Source organism: Phyllostomus discolor, chromosome 11, assembly GCF_004126475.2.
Source record: "Phyllostomus discolor isolate MPI-MPIP mPhyDis1 chromosome 11, mPhyDis1.pri.v3, whole genome shotgun sequence".
Taxonomy (NCBI): Eukaryota; Metazoa; Chordata; class Mammalia; order Chiroptera; family Phyllostomidae; genus Phyllostomus; species Phyllostomus discolor.
In genome coordinates this window covers 68,915,448-68,939,431 of record NC_040913.2, presented here as the reverse complement: position 1 = coordinate 68,939,431, position 23,984 = coordinate 68,915,448, and the positions used below count along the sequence as shown (strand labels likewise).

The 23,984-nt window shown below is 42.7% G+C and overlaps 1 pseudogene; it reads right to left on the bottom strand.

Annotated features, from left to right (window-relative positions):
• Positions 1–8,324: 8,324 nt before the first annotated feature.
• On the bottom strand, positions 8,325–8,969 carry LOC118497249 (annotated as a pseudogene).
• Between the last annotated feature and the right edge of the window lie 15,015 nt (positions 8,970–23,984).

Below are 23,984 nucleotides of genomic sequence, written 5' to 3'. Positions count from 1 at the left end.
AATTCCACTACCCAGAGTCACCACCACTAATATTTAGTTTTAATGCTTTTCAAAAGAATTCATTTTTATTTTAAAGTATCACATGTTCATTAAATTAAGAAACATGTAGTCCCATTAATAGTGATTGTAAGGGCAATAATAATGGCTACTCTGTTTAACACTTGGAAAGTGCTAGCCCTGTGGTAGGAGCTTACCTGCATAAAAACACGACCATTTGGGGGGTAACATTTGGAACACTCATTTCTGATGCTTTATTTCCTTCTGTGTATAGGCCTCTAAAGAGTATGTAGTTATAATTGTAGTATATAATTAGTTCAGGATTTTGACTTTTCATAAATTTTTTTCTGTGATGCTGTATGTTCTTTAATGTCTTCAAAAAGTATCCTTTTACTGGCTGTCTAATGTGTGAGTGAATGCATGTATATAATTATTTAACTGTTTCAATGTAGTTAGACTTTCATCATTTGTTTCTACTTTTTCCTATAAAGCCCTTTATGTATTATTTTTCGATGGATTATTTCTTAAAACAGATCTATCAAAAGTGAAATTATTTGTTCTGGGTAATGAATAGTTTTAGAGCTCTTGGATATAGTTTCAAATTGCTTTATCAAAGGTTGTGCGAATTCATATTGCTATAGTCATTATATAATAACACTGGGAATTATGTTTCCCACCCTTTTATAATTTGATAGAAGCAAAGTGATAGTGTGTATTTAATTAGTTTCTCTTTAATAGAATGACAGAGTTTAATCATTTATGTATGCTTACCTGTATTATTTCCTTTTTAATTAATTGTTTATCTGGTGTGATGTTGCATTATATCTTCAAAAATGTATGTTTTTAAAAATAATAGTAGTATATGCTTACTGTAAAAATAAATGTGCAATTCACGTAAAAACAAGCTCCTCTCCTTCACTGCATCAACCTAATCTCATTTCCCCAGACTGCTTTGGTGCATGTATCTCCAGGCCTTCCTCCAAAACTTAGCAGTCAAGTTTGGGGCTTTTGTTTTGGTGGCTGAGGTAATGAGGGGAAATGAGTTCGATATGAGTTCTTTATGAAGCCAAGATATTCACCTTTGTCTTTCGTACTTGCTAATATATATATTTCTGTTTGTGAGCCTTGTTGCCTTTGCTGCTGCCTTTGCCTTTGTTGCTGTTGCTGTCACATCTGATGATCTTTTCTTTATGCTTTGAAAAAAAGTTTCATCTTAGAAAGGCCACTTCATTTAAAGTTTCAATAAATATTAAGTTCTTTTTTTCTGCTGGTTTTTGTTATGGTTTTTCTTTGGTGTATATGTAAGGTGATGATCTAAATGTAATTAGGTTTTAAAAGAAATAAATTTATTAATCTCACAGAATAATATATTGTAAGATGATGATCTAAATGCACTTTTTCCCCAAATTCTGGGCCAGGCGTCCCCCCATCTGGGCCTTCCCCAGTGATCTGCAGTGCCTTCGTGATCATGCTTTGAATTCTGAGGGGTAAGAGGACCTCTTCCCGGGGTTTCTTGTTCTATTGATTTGTGTGTCATTTAGTGTTATTTTTGACAAGTGTGTTACATAAAAATAGGTGCCATATTTCAGTAAGACTAGATTTTCCTTCATACAAAAACACACACACAAAATATATGTATGCGTCCTTGAGAAAAGTGGTCCCCCCTTGAATTTGCAGAATTAAAAAGTACTGTATATCTTTAAAGATGTCTATTGAGCATGAACTAATTAAAAAATAGATTGCCCACTTCTCACTTTCAGTTTAGAGCCTGAGTCATGCTGCGGTGTTCACCTCTCTGTGACGCAGGGGGAGGGACCGGGCACAGAGCACGATGCAGGACAGATGCAGGACAGGTAACGCTGACCTCATTCTACGGACAAAGAGGGCGATGACGGGCCCGGGGTCTGTTTCGTGCACACAGTGGACGTTGTTATTCAAGAGCGTTGTACATTCTTTACCCCGCTTGGTTTTGTAAATGCCTCCTTTTAAGTATAAGAGTTCCTCTTATTTCCTAGTTAAGAACCACATTTTCACCTTTTAGAAACTGGTAAATGTTTACGGTTTGTCCTCTAGAGGTTTTAAGAGACTGAGGTGGGGTGGAACACCCAGCTGAATCATGTAAGGCCAGGGCTTAATGAAAACCAATTGACTGGGGCGGGGCGGGGGTGAATAGATTGTCAATTCGATAAATTAAAAACTCGATTTCAATGTTTTACTTTGATTTCAATTTTGTCTAATTGTGCAGTTGGCATCTCAAACTACCTGTTCATTCTTTTAAAAAATTACGTAAATATACATATGACATAAAATTTACCATTTAAATCATTTTAAGGGTACAATTCAGTGGCAGTAAGTATATTCATAATGTTGTGTAACCATCACCACCAAATCCCCACACCTTTTCACCACATCTTCTCACCATCCCAAACAGAAACTCTGTGCCCTCTAAACAGTATCTCCCCTCTCCTCTTCTCCCCACCCCTAGTAACTTCTGTCATTTCTGTTTCTGAGAATTTCCCTACTCTACGAATCTCATGTAGATGGAATCACACAATATTTGCCCCTTACTGCCTGGCTTATTTCACTTAGTGTAATGTTTTCAAGGTTCATCCATGTCACTGCATGTATCACAGTTTCATTTTTTGGGCTGTAAAATACGCTATTGCGTGCACAGACCATGCTTGGTCCACGCATTCATTGTCGATGGACAGAAAGATGTTTCTGCCTTTGGCTGCTGGGAATAACGCTGCAGGGAACAGTGTACCGGTGTCTGTGTCTGTTTGAGTCTCTGCTTTCAGTTCTTCCAGGCATTACCTCTGGACTGGATTTGTTAGGTCACATGATAATTCTATGTTTGACTTTTTGATGAACTGCTAAAATATTTTCTATAGCAGCTGCACCGTTTAAAATTCCCACCAACAATGTACAAGGGGTCCAGGTCTCTGTATCCTGGCCAATACTTGCCATTCCCCTCTCCCCACTTTTTATAAAATAATAGCCAACCTAACCGGTGTGAAATGGTATTCTCATTGTAATTCCGATTTGTATTTCTCTAATGGATAATGATGGTGAGAATCTTTTCATGTATCTTTTGATCTTTGTACATTTTCCTAGGAGAAACGTCTATTCAAGTCTTTTGCCATTTGTGAATTGAGTTGTTTTTGTTGCTGTTGTTGAGTCTTAGGAGTTCTTTATATAATCTATATATTAGTCTCTTATCAGATATATGATTTGAAAGTATTTTCTCTCATTCTGTGAGTTGTCTTTTGTTCTCCATAGTGTCCTTGATGCACGGAAGTTTCACATTTTGATGAAGTCCAACTTACCTATTTTTTCTTTGTTTCTTGTGTTTTGGTGTTAAATCCAATAAATCATCACCAGATTTAAAATCATAAAGATTTTCTCCTAAAAGTTTTATAGTTTTTAGCTCTGAAGTTTGGGTCTTTGATTAAATTTTTGTTAATTTTTGAGTTCATTTGTGTATGTAGTATGAGGATATCCGGTTTTCTCAGCACCCTCTGTTGAAAACATGATCCCTTCTCCCCCATGAACGGCCTTGGCACCCTTGTCAGAAACCAGCTGGCCATATTATGTGAGAGGTTATTTTGGGGCACTATGTTCTATTCCATTGGTTTGTATATTTGTACTTATTCCACTACTTCATTGTTTCAATTACTGAAGTTTTATAGTAAGTTCTGAAATGAAGAAGTGTGAGAACTTCCAGCTTTGTTATTTTCCAAAGGAATATTTTGGCTATTTGGGGTCCCTTGAGATTCCACGCAAATTTTAAGTTGGATTTTTCTATTTCTGCAAAAAACATTATTGTGATTTTTATAGGGATTACATTGAATCTATAGACCACTTTGGATTGTATTGTCATCTTAACAATATTAAATTATCCTTCAGTAATGCAGATGTTTTTCCATATTTATGTCTTCTTTAATTTCTTTTTTTAAAAATTATTTATTTATTTTTAGAGAGGCAAGGCAGGGAGATAGAGAGAAAGAAACATCAATGTGCAGTTGCTGGGGATTATGGCTTGCAACCCAGGCATGTACCCTGGCTGGGAATCGAACCTGCGACACTTTGGTTCACAGCCCGTGCTCAATCCACTGAGCTATGCCAGCCAGGTCTTCTTTAATTTCTTAAGGACTGTTTTATAATTTCAGTGTACAAGTCTTTTGCCTCCTTAAATTTTTTCCAAAGTTTTTATTCTGTTTGATGCCATTATAAATGGAATAATTTGTTAAATTTCCTTTTTAGATGGTTCATTGCTTGTGTATAAAAATTGAACTGATTTTGACCTGGTTGGTGTGGCTCAGCGGATTGAGTGCCTGCCTGTGAACCAGAAGTTGCTGATTCCCAGTAAGGCCACATGTTTGGATTGTGAGCAGGGTCTCTGGTTGGGGGCATGCGAGAGACAACCAATCGATGTTTCTGCCACACATTGATGCTTCTCTCTCTCTCTTCCTCCCTTGCCCTCCCTCTAAAAATACATAAATAAAATCTAAATAAAAACATTGAACTGATTTTTGTGTGTTGATTTTGTATTCTACAGCTTTGTTGAATTCATTTATTAGTTCTAACAGGTTTTTGTGGGAACTCTTTCAAGTTTTCCACATACAAGATTATGTCATCTGCAAACAGATAATTCTACTTCTTTTCCAATCTGGATTCCTTTTATTTCTTTTTCTTGCCTAATTGCTCTGGTGAGGAACTCCAGTACTATGTTGAATAGAAGTGGCAAGAATGGGCATGCTTGTGTTGTTCATGACTGCAGGGGGAAAACTTTCAACCTTTCCTAATTGAGTGTAATGTTATCTATATATATTTTTGAATATTGCCTTGATCATGTAGAAGAAATTCCCTTCTTGAAATTAAGTTTCTAGAAAGCCAATGTCCTCAAGGTGGTTGGAAAAAGCCTTATTGTTTTAGTAGTGTTATTTACTAAATGGTATTATTTCAAACCACAGATGGTGCTGGACTGAACTGGTACAACACTTCTGTAAAAGCAGTACATTTGAAAGCTCTAAAACTAGTCGTAAGCTTGAGCCAATAATTTCATTTATGGTAAATCCATTTTGAGAAAAGGGTTTATCGTAAATGTATAAAGAGCTTTATATGAAAAAGTAGAAAGAAGACTTTCTGCATATATTTTACTTTCCCATGACATAATTGGAAAAACTTAAGTAAAAGCGTGGATTAGTCCACAGCTGTAGAACATTAAACTTTAAGGTTTGTTGCCAGGAAAACACAGAGAAACTCAGGTGCTTTCTCTTCACTCAATATCCACAGATCCTTTGTGAAATAAGCCATTAAAAAAATCAAAATCAACATTGTGGTCAGCTTTGTTTTGGTGGCTCACTAAGATCTCATATTAAGGAACAAAATAGATGTATTTGGCAAGAAACAAAAGTGGGGTAAGATATGAAAAAATTTTCAGTGTGGGCTGTTATTTGCATCAGGAATGCTCAAGGACATTGGTTCTGAAATGGGTGAATTTTTGTCCCAAGGGACGTTTGTCAGTGCCTGGCAACATTTTTGGTTGTCCTGACCAGGGCTTGAGGGTAGGGGTGTGCTACTGACATCTAGTGGTAAGGTCCAGGGGTGCGGCTAAGCATCCTACCTGGCTCGGGACAGTTTCCCTTAGCGAAGAGTTACCCGCCCAGATTGTCAATAGTGCTGAGGCTGAGAAACCAGCTCTAAAAGAGTAATCAGTATAATTATACTATCACAGTCATTAATTTGCAAGGATAAGGGGAGTAAAAGAAGTAGATTCTGCATGCTGTCATTATGCGTGGGATAAAATCACGAATGTGTCATGCGTGAACTGCATAAGAAGAGAAGAGTCTGATGTGTGGACAATCGTGTTCCGGAGACACATCCCAGTCTCTACAAAGATGTCTTATAATTCCACACCCCATGCTAAATTATTCTACGAATAGAATAAAAAACGGACAACACTGAAATAATATAAATGAATTAGCATCTATTCTCAAATAGATTTACATGAAATATATTATCATAAGAGGGCTTAAAAATTTTTAAAAATTATTATTTTCATCGTCATCTGAGACCATTTTTTTCATTGCTTTCAGAGAGAGAGAGGAAGGGAGACAGAGAAACATCGATGCGAGATAGAGGCACCGACTGGTTGCCTCCCATACGTGCCTGGACTGGGGATTGAACCTGCAGCCCTTTGGTTATGGGATGGTGCTTCAACCAACTGAGCCATACTGGCCAGAGCCATAAAAGGGGTTTGTAATATCTGATACATGCAAAAGAATCTGTACAATAATTATATACATTTATATTTTATATATGAATGTTATATGTGATTATGTAAATATATATAAATAACGATTTATTAAATGTCCACCACCCTACTTATGAATTAGGACACTAGCAATGCTGTGGGGTTCTCCTGAGTACCATGCCCCTGCTTCTCTCAAACAAAAATTTAAAAATTCACTGTATTGAACTTTGTGGTTATCATTCCTTGGTCTTTTAAAAATAGTGATATCATGTGTATATATCCCTATATTATTTTCTTTTAGTTTTGCTTTTTTTCTTCTGTAAAAAAATGGTATCATAATGGAGTTAGTCTTTTATGACTCGCTTTTTCCAATCAACGTTATGTATCATCACATGTGGTTGTTGTCACTCGTGTCACTGCTGTATAATGTTTCTCTGAGTAGTTATCCCAGACTTCTATCTATTCCCCTGTTGCTATACATTTGGGTTTGATAGGGGTTGAATTGCGTTCCCTAAAACTTACACGTGGAAATCCTGGCCCCCCAGCACCTTGGAATGTGACTGGATTTGGAGACAGAACCTTTAGTGAAGTGATAATGTTAAAATGAGGCCCCTCAGACAGGCCCTCACACATCCGACTGGTGTTCTTCTAAGGAAAGGAAGTCGGACACTCGGAAAGGTAGCAGGGATGTGAGGAACAGAGGGAAGGCCAGCGGAGGACACAGCAAGAAGGCGGCCATCCGCAAGCCAAGGAGAAAAAGGCCTTAGAAGAAACCAAACCTGCCTACACCTTGAACTCCGACTCCTAACCTCCAAAACTGGGAGGAAGTAAGTTTCTGTTGTTTAAGGCGCCCAGTGGTACTTTGTTACGGCAGCCCCAGCAAACTAATGTAGGGTTGTTTCTCGTTTTTAATATTATAAACAGTGCTGCCAAAAGCATTCCTGTTTGTATACACACGTACATGAGCTTTTCTACTATACCCTCATACATACTTAAGTGGAACTGCTGGGTTGTAATGTATACATATTTCATTTTACTAAGATAATGTCACATTTTCAAAGCATGTATAAAATGTCCCATAACTCCACAATCTTGCTAATACTTGGTATTATCAGATTTGCTAATTGTTCTTTCTTTTTGGGGAATTTTTTTTCTTATTCATTTTACCTCTTCTACCAGTTTGGAAATTATAGATATTATTTCTTTTATTTTAGTGGTTGCCCTTAGTATTTTACCATAATAAAGCTCATCATCATTTTTCTCTCCCAGGGTCATAAAAAGCTTTAGAACATTGCTCATGACCACTCTCTCCAGTTCATTAATGTATGCTGCCGTTGCCCACATTTCAACTCTATTTTTACCCATCAAAGTAGACACTATCATCTTATACAGACAACATCTGCTTTAGGTGTACACGTGCACACACACATTTACTAACTTCTCCATATCTTTGTTGACTCCTTGCTTCTCAAATCCCACACTTTGCTCCCACAGCAGGTTTTTACTTCTCTTTCCTTCCTGAAGACCTTTTACAAGCCTCTTTGAAGGTGTAGTGGAATACACTCTCAGTTTTGGTTTACCTTAAATGTCTTTATTTCTGCTTTCTTCCTGAAACAGGTTTTCTGAGTGCATAATTCAAATCCACAGCAGTTTGCTCTCAGCTTTTTTAGATAGGACTCAGCAGTTTTCTGGCTTCCATCGCTGCAAATGAGAAGTCTGCTGTCAGTCTGATTATCATTCCGTGGAGGTGATCTTCTTGTGTCACAGCCCTTCCATAGGATGACTCTGTCTGGGTTTGCCCAGCACAGCCCGGTGTAAGTCTGTTGTCTTGGGATAATGACTCCAAAGGGTGTCCCAGTTTGCACAATAAATAGTATGGTTACCATAGCATTTAAGATTTTTTTTTCTCTTTTGTGTTCTTCAGTTTCACAAAATATGTTTAGAATAAGATTTATTTTTATTCATGCCACCTGACACATGGCCCATTCTTTTTTTTTTTAATGATGATCTCTGAACTTTTAATTGGCCTCCTAACCCCCAACAGGTGCACCTCTTCAGCTGCCTTAATGCCTCAGAACTTTGGTGTCAGTGACCGCAGACGCCATGCTGCTGCCCACTGTCCTGCAGGTGTGGTCTTTTGGGTGGACTGCATGGAGTTGCTATTGTCCAGGGTGTCACCAAGATCCAAGTCCTCCCCTTATTCCAGCAGGAGGTGGTAGATGACGATCTCAGCCTCCAGTGTGACCTTGATGTTCAGCAGGGCCTGGTACACCCAGGGCTGGTGCACCCCTCTGGCCAGGTCTAGACCGGCTCTGACTCCAGGTGTAGCAGGTCCCGTTGAGCTGTTCCCTCTGCCTGGCACGGCACGTCTTCACTCCCTCAGGCTGTTCTCCGAGCTGGCCTGCAGGTTTCTCCTGGAATCTAGGTTGATCTCTGAGGACTGGGTTGTAAGTCTCAGGTGTGTGAGTGTCATCTCAGTAGCTCCTATCTCAGTGGCCTGTGAGGTGACCACTGTGGCGCTCTCCTCCATCTGCTGAGACCAGTACTTGTCTGGCTCCTCTCCATTCTTCTGAGCCAGTTTGTCACACTGGACCGAGATGTCCACTGTGATCTTCCTGAGGCCCTGAGATTTGGGGGCATCCAACTCCACAGTCAACCCAGAGTCAACAATCTGGTTTTGTAGACCATTTACTCCCTCCTCATGGTTCTTCTTCATGAAGAGCACTTCTCCATGAGAGCCTTGAACTCTGTCTCCAGCTGCAGCCAACTGACATCGATGTTATCAGTGTCCTTGCAGATTTTGCCCATTGATGTCACTCCCCACTGACTGGTGCGTGGCCAGCTCCCTGTCATACTTGATTCTGAAGTCATCAGCAGCAATTTGGGGCATTGTCAATCTGCAGAATGATACCAGCATTGTTCACAGAACTTGCAAAGGTCTGAGCCCTCAAGTCCTTGATGGTCTTGAAATAATGCCCCCAATCTCTGACCTGGGGTTGCTTCTTCTCAGGTGTTCCCAGATCTTGGTCTGCAGTCTCTGACTATCAGCCTCCAGGCTTCTCACCCTCTCCAGGTAGGCAGCCAGACAGTTATTTAGGTGTTGCATAGTTTTCTTCTCATTCCGGATGCCTCCCATGCCTGTCAGATCCCTGGTCATCCCTACAGTTGGGCCCCCAGATGCTCAGTTGCCCCACACACTGGTGGAGTGAGACACACAGATCCGGGAGCCTGAGCCCCTGGAGCCTACACAGATGCTGGCCTTGCTGCTGGCAGGCTGGGCCTGGTGGTTGGGTGACTGTGTGGGGCCCAGGGTCCAGTAGCTTGTGCAGAAGCCAGAGTGCCGAAGCTCGTGTTGTTCAGGGAGGAAGGTGAGAGGCCAAGACAGGCTCAGCAGCAATGAGTGCCGGGTCCACCCACAGCACATCCTTTATTTCCTTGTCTCTCTTTGCAGCAGTCTGTGCTATCTCTTCAAACCTAGCCTCGTGTTTGCTAGTTTTCTTTTCAACCACGTCTGTCCTGCCGTTTTACCCATTCACGGAGGCTTTAGCGTCCATGATTACAGTTTAAAGATCTGTTTAATTCTTTAAAGAAAGACTTGGCTCATTTCTGTTCTGTTGCTTTCTCATTCTCATTTTGTCCCTTGGCTATGCAGACTTTTCCCACTTCATACAAATTAATTTCATATTCTGTGCCTGATAATTCCAATAAGTTCTTGGAGTTCTGAGTTTATTGTTTCTGAACTTTCGCTCATGGTGGCTTATTTCCCCATACATTTGGTGATCTTTCACTGTGAGCTCAGATTTGGTCAATTTAATCACTTGGAATACTGAGGGCCTACACTGAGGATGCTTTCTTAAGAAAGAATTGTTTTTTACCTTCTGGTGTGTGCCGGGGGACTACTTTGGTGCCTTCAGAAGACCCAGCTTAATGTGAGACTCTGAGGTTTAGTTGCCAGACCTTGTGGTGAGCTCAAGGGCTGTGGAGTTTTCTGCGTCACCGTTCAGTTCTATCAGTCTTGTTGCTTCATGTATCTTAAACCTCTGTTGCACAGTGCATATGTTCAGGATCGCTTTGACTTCTTGGCGACTGGCCCCTTTGTCATTGTGTATTGCCCCTGTGTCTTGGCCAATAGTTCTTGTTCTGGAGTCTACTTTGATGTTAATGCAGCCACTACAACTTTTTGTTTGATGAGAGTTTGCATGGTGTACTTTTTCCTATCCTTGTACTTTAACCTATCTATGTCTTTGTATTTCAAGATGTTTTTACTAGTTGCCATCTAATTGGTTCTTGCTTACTCTAATCTAATAATTTACCTTTTAGTTGCTCCTTATAGAGTTAATTTTATTGTATAAGGTTTATATAAGAGAGGCCTAAAATTCCTATACTGAAAATTTTCAGCAGCATTATTGATATAACAATTTCTTAATGGTTAGATGAATCAAAAATTACTAAATATATTCACAATGTGGAAGTTCTCAATGTTACCTAGTGTTATGTAGCTCAAATAGCCGCACAGGCTTTGGACAAGCCCCAAGTACCAGTTTAAAGCCTTGGCATTCGAATCCTGACTCAGCCATTGATTTGCTCTGTGACTGCCCGGTAGACTCAGATTCCTCAGGATTAAATCCATAATAGATGCCAATCTCTGACCCGCATCCCATTAAACAAAGAAGAAACCCATGGACGATGTGAAACTTTAAAAAATGTTTTTGCTTTCTTAGTTTAATGTTAGATCAACAAATGCAATTTTCATCCATTTACCATCAAAATCATGTCCGTTTAAATCTTTCCATGGCCTTCAAAAACTGGGCCTCCACTATCCGGATAGTCTAGACAATAACATTGAAAGTTAACAAAAATGTCCCAGTATTCCCAATTTGCATACATATTTAATTGTTGTGAAACATATTTTTAAAGGATCCTATAAGAGTATTAGTCACTTCCGAGACAAGTTTATTATAGGAAGTTTCAAACATAATCAAGACCAGAGAGAACAGTGTAATACATCCTCATGCCTTCATCACAAAGACAGCTTGCCAATCTTATTTGACCTACCTCCCAGCCCGACTGTTTTTTTAAATTTCTTTGTTTCCTGAAGCATTTTAAATCGAATTATAGACACCAGACCATTAAACCCTGAATACTTTGGTACTAAGTAAATCTCTTTAAAATGACAGCTGTCAATCCTTTCTTAGTCCCCTCCCTCCTTATTAGATTAGAGAGCTAAGAGGGCCAGTGCCGTGCCCAAGGCAATACAACCAGTGGCATAACCAGAGTGAGAACCTTCATGCTGGAATGCTTCATCCTGTATTCTTTCCCCAAAACAGGTTGCCTCTGAGGATGACCTATTTGCTAGCTAAACAGAAATAAAAATGCAATTAGATTTTCTACTCGCGTCTCACCTCAGAACCGTCTTGGGAGACATTAAAAACTCGGATTCCTGAGCCCCCGTCCCAGAGGCTCTCGTTCCTTAGGACTGAGGTGGCGCCAGTGGTTTGAATGCTCTTGAGAGCCAACTACTGCTACTGCATCTTAAGAAATGTTATGAGTCAATTACTAAAAATCACTAAAAATTAAATGCTACAAGCTTACCATTAAATTAAAAAAATACTCAGAACTCACCACTTGTCTGGCCTTTACTACACTTTACTATTATCTGTGTCCTTGAGGTCACGTCTACTGTATGTGGGTGGTAGGACACCGAATGGAGGGGTGCTGCTGTGCGTCTGTGCCCAAGTGTGTGTCTGTTCCACACTCGGTGGCAGCTTGAAACTGGCCATGTGGTGTAAACAGCATTTACACTATGGAAATTGGCAAATACAAACCAGGTTCGGTTTATTGTTTTACTTATTGTCCAGACTTAAGGACACGATACAGAAAACATTAATAATGCAGATTGAACTTTACATCGTGTCACATCATCACACATTGTGGATGGTACAAAATGAGGAAAGGTTCTTCCAGTATTCGAAAGCTATTACACAATTCAGCAAAGAAGTCTCTCACATCATTAACAAATGATGTTTCACTTATGTTTTGCTCATTGATGACAATGAAAATATCAACCAACAGTCGTGCTGGAACTATACTTCACCAATTGAACCGTAAGGTTAGACCTAGAGTTTGGCAGAATTACCAAAGCATTCTCTAAGAATGAATTACCTTTATGAAATTTACAAAAACAAATGTAAAACACATTGAATGTTGTAAATTGCATACTACAGATTTTTTTATCAGCAAAATATATATTATATTTCTATATGTATGGAATACCTACATTGTTTTTTTTTTTATTTTTTGTTTTTGTCTTTTGTCACCCTTGGGTGAAACACAGGAATCTGCATTTTAAATGAGCATCTCAGGTATCTTTGCGCCTATTAAATTTGGAGAACCACTCCTTTAACCATTGAGCAAAAATATCAGGATCATTTGATTAGTCTCCAAAGGTTCTTCCTGATTTTTACTGAAAGCAATATACAGAATGTGTTCTTTCACATGCAGAGGTCTATTTTTTAAATTTTAAAGTTAACTTAAAAATAGTTTAATAAAGGAAAAATTAATATACAATAAATAGCACATATTTGGAATTTATAGCTAGCTGTGTTCGGACATAACTATGTTTTGACAAAACCATCATTGCGATCAAGAACGGGAACATACCTATCACGCCAGAAAGTTTCCTCATGTCCTTTTGTGACTCCTCCCTTCCGTTCCTCCCTGTCCACACATGCCCAAGCAATCACTGGTCTTCTTCCTCTCACTCTAGGTTAGTTTGCATTTTTTAGAATTTTTATAAGTGAAATCGTACAATATGCACTGTAGTTTGGCTTCTTTCACTCCAGCATAACTGTTTTGAGATTCATCCATGTTGCTGAGTGTCTAAATAGTTCATTCCTTTTTGTCCTGAGTAGTATTCGGGTATATGGATAAACCACGGTTTCTCTATTCATTCCACTGTTGATGGACATTTGGGTTGTTTCCAGGTTTTACCTATTATGAATAACACTGCTGTGTACGTTTGTGTGCAGATCTTTGCTTGATATGTATTTCCTTCTCTTTGGGGTAAATGTCTAGGAGTGATAAGGCTGGATCATGTGGTTGATATGTGTGTAACTTTTAAAGAAATGCCAAATTGTTTTCCAAAATGGCAGAGGCCAATTTTTTTCTTTCTTTATTTTTTGGTAGTAAAAAAGTATCAGTGTTTCTGACACTGGTTTAAGATTTTCATATGCACAGTCCAAGCAAGCTAGTAATGCAATAATACCACTCAGATTACATTCTTTAGATAACAATTTAACCTTCATTCAATGGGAATGGGAAGAAACTGGTTTATAGCAATGAACATGGTGCAGAATTAGAATCACTTATTTAACTTCATTGGCTGATGATATATTTATTTAAATTTACTTACCATTTTTCTGCAGTTTTTGTTTGCACTTCCATTTCCTTTTGTGATTTTTTCAAAGCAGACAGCATCTTAGGACGTATATTAAAAGGTCTAGAATTTCATACACTTCAGTAAACATTATGGCACACACTATTTCAGAATAATGCTGAAGGCAACTAGTTACTATTTGACACTTACACACTGACAACATACTCAACAGAGATAGGTGCGTGTGTGTGGTATCCGTTTTCCCACTTCAGAATGTCACATATTGTAAGAGTAGTGAGACCAGTTACATTTTACTCAGATTAACTGGGGCTATAATTCTGACTTACGTTAGTAAAATGTTAGTCTCCTCTTTTAGACTGGTACTCTAAGAAGCTGCCTGCTGGCCTCTCAATTTCTCTGACTCTGAGTGGTCCCTTTGGAGAAAGACAATCTAAAAGCTAAGACTAGGTATGCTTCTTTTATAACATAAATAGATTTTGCAACCCTCCCACCCCCAAACTAAAAGGGCATAGCCGCTGGCAATCTCCAGTTAGTTGTGACTAAAAATTCAGAGCTGTGTCAGACTCCTGCCAGGAGAGGACCCCAGGGGCCCTGGCTAGGAAACATTTTCCCCGGTAAGCATGACAGCTTCTTAACCACTTCCAAATGTGATGTTACTCCCCAACTCTCCTCAGAGTGGGTTGTGGGTGGCAGGGTTGGAAGAGAGCATGAGCCTAGCCTGTGCCGACGCCGGGTGAGTTTTCCAGCGACCTCCTGGCAGGAGTTGGCCCCAGCAGCCTCTTCCTTCCCCGGGGACAGAGGCAACGCGTGCGCGTGACCCCAAAGTTTAAGGAGGAATGCCCAGTTCTCTTTTGATGAAATTCAACTGCAATGTGGTGGTGTGAGATTATTTATCTGTAATCATAATATGACTCTGAAGAAGAAAAGAGAACTGCACATATGTCAATAGGCAATATTCCCTCGTCCACCCCTTTCCTGGGCGTTACTCGCTAATGCATAACAGAGGTTATATAATAAGTCTTCAAAAAGCCCTTTATCAGGGAGGGAGCCATCCTCCTTTCTCTGGCCAATCAAGATAAAATCTCTATCTGGATGGAAGCTCTGTTTATAGATCTTAGGACTGGGAGTCTTCCAAGATGCTGATAAAAAAAAACAAATTAGGAACAAGAAGTGTCTGTTCTGTGAGAAGGAAAAACAACAAAAAAAGCATCACTATTTGGATAGGTAAACACAGGACGGCTGCAGTTGTTGGCTTAGTAAATGGAGAATGCATAAATGATGTTGATTATCACCTCAATTAGGGTACAGAACCTGATGTCATGTTACTACAGGACAAAGCAAATGATGACACAGATCCTTTAATTAGAATCTTGTTCAACTTTGCATTGCAATACTTTGCTTCACTTCCCAAAACCCGGGTGGGCTGTGTTTAGAACACACTGGAGGAACACGTGTAATGCCCAGCAGAGGGGTGCTGGCTTGTGAGTCAGGTGAGCTCGGCCTGAATTCTGGGCTGTTATTGTTTTTGTCTCATAGATGTAATGTTTTGAAAAATTTTATGAGTTATCTGAATTCCTCTGTCTCAGGCTAAGAAGTGGGAACCCTATGGTTGTGTTCAAGCGAAAAGAGAGCTGGTCTGGGTGTGGATCCTGGCCCTGTGGCCTGCTGGCGGTAAGACCTGGGGAGAGCTACATAAGCTCGCTACATCTTATTTAGCAGTGCCTGGAATATAGCAAAAGCCAAAATCTCAATAGTGATCATAATAAAAACAGTATTGTCATTAGTTGAACTAACCAGATGGAAGAGTTGGCCGTTCTGAGAGCTGGCTAGAGGGCCCACCCACAATGCCCATCGGATGCAAGAAACTTTGGTCTGAGTGATGTTGCTGAACTTTTAAGGGAGTGTGGGAGTGGGCAACAGGAGTTTAGGTGCAAACATGGTATTATTTTTCAGGTGCAGAGATCAAAACTTACTTTGCCTGTGTCGTCAAGGTCGGAGCAGGATTCCCCTCGAGAACAGTATTGCAGGTGGAGGAACCGAGCCTGGAAAACAACAAGAAGGAACCAGGGCTTTGGTCAGATACTTGACTTCAAAGCAGAAGTAGTTCTCAGAGGAGGACTCATACCTCCAGAACACCAAGTCCAATCCTTCAAACTGCCCGAAAAAGCAGATGCTAAAGGGAGGGGGTGTAGCTGCTGGCAGGCAGATGCTCATAGTGGACACAGATTGAGGACAGCAAGACCAGCGACACCCCCTGCTCTGTGGTGGGGCTGTGGACCCCAACAGACTGCCATATTTGTTTAGGACAAACTCAGGGCTGGAACACAGCTGGGTCTGCAGATTAAAGCTCTCAAGGTTCTATAACAAAAACTGACTGTTTCCATTTGTAATTATATTAGTTTCCTATTTCCTCTCTGATCCAACTCACCATTATCAAAGGGATATAATAAATTTATGTCATTGCTTCAAGGTTTGACTTGATTGCGATGCTAAAAAACAATCAGGATCAGTAAACGTATAGACATGCAGCCTGGCCAGTGTGCCTCAGTTGGTCGAAGCATCATCCTGTAATGGAAAGCTTGTGGGTTCGATTCCCTGGCAGGGCATGTACTGCACTTAGGCTGAGAGTTCAATCCCCAGTCTGGGCACGTGCAATCCCCAGACAATCCAGGTCCGGGAGCTTATGAGAAGCAACTGATCAATGTTTTTCTCTCTATCTAAAAAAAAAAAAAAGCAATAAAAAAATGTCCTCAGGTGAGGATTAAAAAAAAAAAACACATATAGATACTTGTGCCCTGTCCACGGCTTCTGGCTGCTGAATTCTGGCTGCTGTTTTCCAGGCCAAGATCAACGACATGTGGGATGCTCTGTGCACGGTGACAGGGTCACCATTCACGTCCCAGAAAGTCCTATGATGTCATCAACAGCAAATTAGCTAGGGCCCAGTGTTAAATGTCAGTGTAACTGTACAGATTTTGTATGATTCTAGTAAAAACCAGCAAAAGTTAGCAGATGCAGTTCCATTGTGAATAAATATACCTTTTCTTTTGGGTTTCTGAAATGCTGATAATGGTTCATCTATGGCTACAGTAACTTCTTTACAAAGTCCATGGATGCTACAGAATTCTGTGTGTGATATCATCCACCTCTTGAAGCTCTCTGGCTCCTCAGGCACATCCCTGGTTCTCCTGTCTTTCTCACCATTTCCTCCCAATTTCCTTTGCAGAACCCTCTCTTGCCTTGTTAGTTCTAACATTCCCTAAATCTCACTGTCAGCCACCTTCTTTCCCATGAGATAACTTCCATTAGTTGGTCTTCTCATTCTTATTTAAATGATTACTTTTTTTGATTGTTTGTTTATGTGGAGGACTCCCCGTCCTCTCTGTATCTCTGGCTGTGGCCCTCTCTATTTCCAGTTGATGTCAGACCTCTCTTCTGAAGTATCGCACAAATACCACAGTTCAGCCATTTTTCACATTGATTTTCCTGTTGGCTTAAACCATGATTCACCCTCAAACTCCCAGAGCTGGGGGTGTGTTTGGGGGCCTTTGGGGGCCTTATGGAGCATCTTGGAGGTGGGCTCTGAACAAAGTTAGGGTTCCTCAGCAAGCAAGAAAAGCTGTTGATCATATAGCTAACAGAGCCTGTTCACAAACACGCTTTCCCACCCTCTAAAATTCATGGAACAAATTCCTTGGCTGTCGTTCCAAGTCCTCCATTACCTAGACTCAGGCCACTTTTTAGACTCTTTTTCTCCCTAAATGTCCCCTACATCTGGCCACTGAGGATCACCGTCTGCAGGACACATGCAGCAAGTACCCGTCTTGGCTTCCCTGGGGCCCCCTCCTATTTTCTCTGCCCATCACAACCCCACTCCTCTCTGAGGATCTGTCTTAAAAGCCACTTCTCACATGAAGCCGTCCATGGGCAGCTCAGGGATCTCTCTCATTTTTTCCTTTGAATTTTTACAATATTGTATTTGGCTTTTCCTACTAGATTTTAGGTTCCTTGAGGTTAAGGACTGTGCAGAGTTATGGCTATAGTGCCCCCTGGGCCTGGCACACACTCACTGCCTAACTGCCTGCTGTTGGATGAATTATAACTTGACTAAACACCCTCTGGTTGCATTCACAAAAAGCCGCATCTGTCTCAGAGAGCAAGGGGGCACCACTGACGTCACCCGCTTGGAGCGCGAGTGTGCAGCTATGCACGACGATGCCCTTGCCCACACAGGTTTCAGATGCTTAAGAAGAAGAGAAGGCAAATGCTCTTACTTGAAATGGGTGAAGTTTGTTTTCTGTATCAGCATCGTCTTTGCCTCTCTACGTCCTTGTCATTTTTGGGTGGGTGTCTCCCTTTGTTGCCTCTCCTTCAGGCATTTCTCATGGTTGGATCTATTGATTTTGGCTCTGCTTTCCCTTCCTCTCCCCAAGTCATTTTTCCGGGTCAGTGTTGGTATTTTATACAGCAGCCCTCCTGTTCTAACACCCCCGAGTGCACCTTCATACATCCTCTCTCTACTGTCAGTAATGACAATTCTTCCAGTAGTGTGTGTTGTTGAGACAGATTCTCCTATTAATGGAGATGTTACCATACTGTGCATTTGTAGCAGTGAGAGGTCATCAGGTGGGGCCCGAACATGAACAGTACTTAGCAGATGTTGACTTAAGTGATAAATAAGCCCTGTTTTGAAAAAAAGAAAAAAGATGCTAATAATCCTTGGAAAGAAACAATAATAATAATTTGAAATAGTCTACCCATCAGAGTAAAAAAAAAAAAAAAAGCCAGAGTGAAAGGCAGAGGACCTCTTCTCTGCAAACCAGAGAGACTTGAGCTATCCCAGGGAGATGTTTGGAAACCAGTTTTCCGGGTTTGCGAAAAGAAAGGCCTGGGTGAGCGAAGTGCACGTGGTTGGATGAGCGCAACTACTGTAGGAGTGAGAGACAGATTTCGGGCTGTTCTGTGTTTGGTTATCTGGGATTTATGTCAGGCAGACACAGACCAGATGTGGATTAGTCTCTGGCGCTTCCCTGCTCTTGTTTTTCTGTAGTTCCCGCTGTAACCCTTTCATTTGCTTCCTTAAACAAGGGGGCTGTAAGTTCCGGGCACAGAAGGAGAGCGGGAAAGTCGAGCTGTGAAGCACTTGGTGCACTAGGTGGCTTTTATGTGAACCTGCAGTTTTACTGTTGACAGCGTGGAGCTGCCCCAGCCACCTGTCATTTGGGGACAGAGGTTTGTGGGTAAGCAGTGAGGAGAGCCTGTCCTTTTTCTGGAGTGATCTGAGCAGAAAGGGCATGAATAATGCAGAGTGTAAGACTGAAAACGTCAGGAGCCAACCCATTGATCTGGGGTGTGTACTGAAGGACGTCAACGTGAAGCATCCAGAAGAAGGTAAAGGCATCCCTTGTTCAGTCAACAATCTTAATTAAGCCTGAGCGTGTCTGAGTTAATAGTGCTTATCGAATGAGGTCCTCAACGTGTGTGTGTTTTTTTTTTCTTCCTAGGGAAATAGTGCTTGCTTTTTTGGGTCATACATTATTTATTTTACTCATGTAAAATGAAAACCTACTTGGGAATATATTGCATGTTTTCAAGATTTCTAAAGTAGACTATGTGGATTATAATTAGATCCTATCTCAGTGATTTACCACTCACAGTAGTAGCATCTGGCAAGTCTTTATGCCTTAGTACAACAGACCTCTCCCACCTAACGAGCTACCTCTGACCACACAGCACATTTGCAGTGATCTAAAAAAATCAGATAACACTGATTATTAGATCTATTTAAAGAGTCAACACAACTTAAGTGATTGCCTGATGCATCTTAGAAAGTAGAGTAATTGTGTTTTAATGAATGAACTTCCCAGCTGCTCTTTCAGCTCTTGGCTCTCTGGGTCAAGGTTCTCAGGGGTCCTGGTGAGTCTGAGAAGTCTGATCTTGAACTGTGTGAAATATGCCTGTACTTAAAGTTTAATACGTATGCAATATATTTTGAAAACAAGCTATTAAAAATTACATATTATAATGTACATATTTTGCCTTTTATGAGTGTAAAAGCTTGACACTGTATGTATTGTTTTAGAATATACTTTTATATGGACTAACATTCCCACCCCAAGGGGATAACATCACTCTGGCATCATGAGCTATTTCCAGAACCTTCTACATATTCTTTATTGCAACCACATTACCAGGCCCATGTTAAGTTACCTTTATACTAAGCTTGAAAATTCAAATAACATATTCTGATTCCTAAATCATGATGGTTATGAAAAATGTATAACTACATAAAAACACTGCAGTGAAAGCTAAAATCCATGCAAAAACCACATTTTTTTGGTAGTAAGCCTTGAAAATTGTTTCTTAACATCTGGCTTTGGTGATCAGCCCAGTTTTTCTAATCCTCTGGGCTTTGAAGTGTAAAGAAACACATCCTCTGACTGGCTCCACCGTCTCAGTTCTGCCAGGCAGCATTTTGGAAGGGGACCCGCAGAGGCGACCTGGCTGGTTTTTCCCCTCAATGCTGTTTGTGCCAGTGGCGGAGACCAAGGATGACTGACACGGCTCCCTAATGACTGACGGCCCCTGAAAGATCGTCCAAATTAGATCTACCAAATAATAATCAGAACAACATCTACTTCCTTTCTGGGTAGTGCATCTGGGAAAATGAATCTTTTCTCACATTATAATACCACTGACTTCCATAGTTTTATTATGTTTTTCAACTCCCCTATTTTTAAAAGATTATTTATTTATTTATTTATTTATTTTTAGAGAGGGGGGAGGGAGGGAGAAAGGCGGAGAGAAACACTGATGTGAGAGAGAAACATCCATTGGTTGCCTTTTGTTCGTGCCCCTACTGGGGAGGGAACTTGATACGCAGGCATGTGCCCTGACGGGGAATCAAATTGGTGACCTTTCGATTTGCAGGACGATGCCCAGCTCACTGAGACACACTAGTCTGGGCAACTCCCATATTTTTTCATGTACTAATTATTGTCAAGATGTATCCAGAGGCACTAAGCACTTAGCTAGTACTGGCTTTATGACTCAATCTACATTGATGTGTACTGATAAGCCACATATTGATGTATTAGTACCCTGATATATTTGTATCCTAACTGTAAACGTTTGGAAAACTTCAGGTACCTTGACAAGGGTGTTTACAAGCCCCTAAAGGAAATGTAATCAACTCTGAAGTGGCCTTCCTTTTTCTTCTGGATGACAGGAACGGAGACAATCGCAGCCTCTTGCACCTTCCCCAAGCCAGTCCACGGGAACCTACATTCCGAGTCCACCTCTGTGCCCCTAGTCAAGTCCTTGGTTTGCTTTTCCTCCAGATTCCTTGCTTAAACTCTCTTATATAGAAATTCTGGTGACGTCCCTGAACAGTGATGGGAGATAACTCAGAAGAGGAAGAAGTATTAACGCTTTAACGTGAAGGAATGGGAATGTTTTGGTGACAGCTGGAGGTTTGAAGAGATTACTGGTTTATCCAAAGTGGGCTCCACTGTGTAGGCTCAAACCTGTACACAACTAATCACTAACACCACCCTCCACGTGGCCCTTCCGTCTCATCTGCAGCAAGGGGTCGTTACACACTTGCCACACCAGGCTGCTGTGAAACAATGCATGGAGAACGCTTGGCCAATGACTTGTACCTACGTGTCTGGGTACTTCTTTCCTCGTTCCTACATCCCAGCTGAGTTGCTGTGAGGATTTCATGCCACAACGATGACTGACTCTATCAGGGGTGTAGTAGGGGTGGGGACAGAGCCCCCTGAGTTCCCAGGGCAGCCTGGGTTGGAAGGAGGATAGACCCAGGTGGGCTGGGGAGTTGGTAGGAAGCAAGCAAGAGATTTTTCTAGGACGCTACTGCAGGTAAACAACTGCTCACTGGATGCGTTAGGACTGCCTATTGCCTCTAGGACTCCTACCCCGTGTCATATAAAGTCTGGTGCCCCCAAATCTCCCCGATGGGGGCTTTGAGCATTCTGATGGCCAGGAAGTGGCCAGGTAGTAGAAGGAGCACCGCGCCAGGAATCGTGGGACCGGTTTCTACCTCTGGTTCTGCTCTGATGGCTCAGCGGAGGGGCCTCTGCAAGTTGCATCTGTAGGGCTGGAGAGTTGCCCTCGACTGACCTGACATTGATTCCTCTGGAGTCCCCATTATACTGAGGATTGGGGATCACAATACTCCCAAGCTCTTCCTCAAAAAAGGTGCTGGAGCGTTTACAAATAAAAGGCATTCAAGGGTGCCTGCCTGTGCCTGTGCGTTTGTGTGTGTGGCTTTTAGCGCTCAGTAACACCCCGCTTACCTGTCTTCCATCCTAATCCCGCTTCCTCTCCTAGGCCGCCCAGTGGCCGTCAGGGGTCTCTGCAGACATCACTTCCCCACGGTGGTGGGGGTCTCAGGGCTAAAGGGGTTCTGACCTTCGGCGTCAATAAAAGCTCCCTAGTGAAACCGTTATAACTAACCAGCGTCGCAAAGACACTGACTACAGAACAAATTCTCCAAGGTCCAATGCACAAAGTTTTTGTGAGCAAGTAGGCCCACAGAGGGGAGAGCAGCCCAGTGAGGGTAAAAGAAAAGGGCTGGACGGGGACGATGGGGGCCTGGGGAACTCGTTCTCGAGAGAGGGAGGACCACCTACTTGTGGCATAGGCACCTGATCACCCCTCTTCCGGGGCACCGGCCGCGCGCCAGCGTCTTAGCCCCTTCCCTCAACTTTTCCGGAGCTCAGTGACCAGTCACGTGCAGAACTGCCCACCTGCAGGGGACCCCGGGTCTGCAGGGGTGCCCCGTTCAGAGGACCGACAGGCTTCGGCTAGGGCGCCCGGCGCCGAGCGGGCAGCGGGACGCACTGCGGAGGGGCGCTGGGGGAGCAGGTGGGCGCAGTCAAGCGCGACCCCCGCCGGCCGCCGCAGCGCGGCTCGCGGCCCCGCGGCCCCCACCCGGCGGCGAGCGCTGGGGCTCGGCCGCGGTTCAGCCCGCCCGCCGCCGCCGTCGCCGCCGCCGCTCCCCGCCCCTCCGGGTCCCCGGAGGCTTCGCGGCTGCCGGAGCCGGAGGTGGAGCCGAGCCCCCGCCGGCCGCGCAGGAGGGAAAGTTCGGCGGCGCGGGAGCAGCGAGACCCGGCGGGCAGCCCGCGAGCGACACCGGGTGAGCGGGGTCCCCTTCCGGGCGGCCGGGTGTGGCGCGCCGCGCAGGGGCGTTGGAGCGGCTTCCTCGCGGTCTCCAGCCCGCGACCTCGGGGAGGCTCGTGCAGCCCGGGAGGCTGGTGCGGCGCCCGGCCTGCCGTCGTCGTCCGGCGCGCTGGGGCTGCGGACTGAGGTGCAGGGTGGGCGCTCGGGGCGGCTCGGCCCCGCGAGGGCGCGGCGCCTTCAGGGGAACGCGCAGGGACGCGCGGAGAGGGCTTCCAGGGAGGGTCCCGGCTGCGGCCGCGCCGGGTGTCACTTGGCTCCACCAGTCTTTCTCGTGGCCTTTAGCTGTTTGATGAGTTTCTCCTACACCTACTAAAAAGTAGCCTCGGTACACGACCGCGGGGCTACTTTGCGGGTATTGGTGTTATTTTTGCTGCTATGGAGAGGGTGGAGGGGGCGTGCCGAGGGTGGCGGGTGGGCAGCACGCCCTGCAGTCTTGGCCCCGGACCAGGTCGTCGCGACCCAGGCTGCCCTGAGGAAGAGTTTTTGTGAGGACAGCGGAGGGAAGCTGTTGGAGGGCACGGTCTGGGGGTACCGGGGTTTGCCTGGCGGGGGGAGGAGGAAAGCTGTACAAAGAGAAGGCAAAGTTGTTGTTTCCGCGACACTTCCTGCACCTGCACTACCGTCAGTGAGTTTTGAAGTTATCTTTTCATCAATGAGCAAAGAAAGATAATAGGAGAGGAAACGATTTTAACAGAACTGTGCATGCTGAAACAGTGAGCCTTGGTAAACACTAATAAATGACAGTGGCTATTTCGCAAACCCCACTTTTATTCTGATTTCAAAGCCTCAGAGTAGTTTTAACTTAAATGTCATTAGATGGGGCTAGATGATAAAGATAATTAACTGTTCCTTCACCTCCTTTTACTAGAAATTTAAATGTGCGCCTACCAGATTTCTTGGATTTTGTTAACAGTGTTCATACAAGAAAGTCATAATTATCTTAATGTTACTTGTAACAAAGAGCATTAATGAGCCCTGTGCAGTGCTGTCATGTTGCTAATTGGAAGGAGAAAAGTCTTTCCACTGCAAATAGAATAAAGCAAAAACGAAAGCCTGAGTCACAACAAGGGGCCTGACAGCGTGTGGTCGTGCAGAATAGGGTTGGGGTTCTGACCTGTGTGCCCGGAGAAT